This window comes from Glandiceps talaboti, chromosome 22 (genome assembly GCF_964340395.1).
Source record: "Glandiceps talaboti chromosome 22, keGlaTala1.1, whole genome shotgun sequence".
In the NCBI taxonomy this organism is placed as follows: domain Eukaryota; kingdom Metazoa; phylum Hemichordata; class Enteropneusta; family Spengelidae; genus Glandiceps; species Glandiceps talaboti.
The window spans coordinates 2040078-2042500 of NC_135570.1; positions in this window are offsets into that span (position 1 = coordinate 2040078).

Genomic DNA, 2423 nt, shown 5'->3' on the forward strand with positions numbered 1-2423 from the left:
TAAATATTAATACATTAGCATTGTAAACAATATTGTTACATTGTTTATAACCAGGAATGATCAATTCATAGTCACCCTGATCTTTGTGGGAATTACGAAGTTAATTTTATCAGTAGCTCCAGATTAGGTATTACGATAACCACATATAATCCCATAGTCCTATGCGTCTGAGCATGCTCAGTCTGGATTGCAAGTTCTCTATTGTCTTCACACCTAGATTTCATCCTAATTTCTTGTCAGTTTTTAAACCCGTACTAGCTACAACTGGGATATTTTCTTTCATCAAGTAACCAAAGATATATTCACTAAAAATTGCTCAGTTATCTATATAAAAAAAGAAGACATTGTATCTGTTGAATTGTGGTCAATATTATCCACTAAGTGATGTAGCGACAAGTTTAAATCTTGAACAAAAACTTGTTAAAGCAAAAACATGTTAAAAGTGTCCTAGTTTGTAACTGTGGTATCATGTATCGATCAGACAACCACACTATATTCATATATATATGCTTGTTAATCAGTGATTATCCATAAGTATTGCACTAAAAGGTTTAGATCGTGAATACCGTCCAGAGCATTTTTTGGGGGGCGAGGACCTAAAATAAGTTTGATTTGAATTATCATGTACACAGCTACAAAAATATGTTCACACACACACACACACACACACACACACACACACACACACACACACACACACACACACACATACACATACACACACACACACACACACACACACATACACATACACACACACATGTCATGGGATTCAATGGTGTTCAGGGTGTACGATATTAGGAGCAAGTTATTGCATCCATGGATCTGAGATAATAGATCCATGTTGTATCTAACATAACATTTTTTTAAAAAGTCAGCTGTTCCTACAAATTTATATAGTGAATATAATCAATTGTATGGCTTAGATTTGATAGATTGCCCAAGTGACAGCACACTTGTTCAAGGAGGTCACCTTGTGATCACATAAAGCACTCTAGTTAGTGTAAGTACAAGGCTATAGGGGTAATTAGGAATATAGTGTGTATTAGTGAGCTTGTCACAGTGACCTTCGCCGCAACATTGGAAACCTGACAGCAAAGTCAATGCTATGGCGCGCGAAATTAATTAGATATCTTCCAATTATCACATAGCTACTTACATCTACAACATCAAGCTCATACTGATGAAAGAATGTGATGTAAGCAAGTACGTGTTGGCAGCGCTTGATGATACATGTATAAATGTTGACAGATACACATGCTTGTAATATTATGTTATTATATACCTCGTATATTAGACCACCGTGCATTACATTGTTTTCAATGGAGAAAGTGATGATGAAGTAGCGGTCCGTATATTTCGGCACTTACCAAAATCAACCCGGAAACCAAAATCAAAACCGGCCAGGTTAACAATAATGACTTCAACGTAGTGTAAGCGTAACATTGAATTCTTGCCGCCCTTGAAAGCAACAATATTGTTTTTAATGGCTTCCCTTTAACCTAGTTACACATCTGATAGTTAGAAATATTGTTTCTCTTTATTCTGACGACTTAGTCCAATGAAATGAATGTAATATTAACATCTTTGTACGTGACAATAACTGCGATAACACTAGATTAATCGTGGCATTTACTATTAAATCATAATGTAGAACGAATCTAATGAGTGTATTATCTGTTCTCGGTATATCTAGCTCCTAGATTATTCCTTGCGAATGTTGACATTTATTTACACACACAAATCATTGAGTTTGCGTCTTTTTTTCTTCCTAATGTAAAGTGAATTAAGATGAGTTAGATTACACTTGAGATGAGACCTCGAAAGCCTTCCTACAGTGCTCTAATATGAAACAAAAGAAAACCGTCAGAACAGGACCATTGTGTTCTCATTGTTGATAAGTTTAGCATTTTGAATGACATTCATTGAGTGACCTGAAAGTCCTCATCTGGGTTTATTGACAGCTGCGTCATACGTATTGGTTGGTCTATTCAAATAGAAAGATTGATGGATGAGTGTGATGCATGAATGGGTATTTAATAGCCTTTCAAATGGAGGAGAACGGGGCTTTCTTTCGGCACACGCTTGCGTGACTTTTCGTCCCACACCCCTCATATATCTATATATAACTATTTTCAGTTCAGGCACTGAATTTGTCTTCGATGATGGTACCTTATTATTGAAGTTACTTTTGTTTTCTAAAAGTGTAGCGGGTCCGTTGTACTTTTGAGTTTTATTGACGCCCAACCAGATGTAATGTAATTATGCCGAGTATGATAAGCGTTGTTATACCACAGAAGAAACATATATGCTGGTTGTAATATATTGACTTGTATAGTCTATCGACAGATATGCAATAACGCAAGAATATTATAGAATAGAAAACTAGTGTGTTGTTTGCTGTCGGAGTACACTGTTGTAGT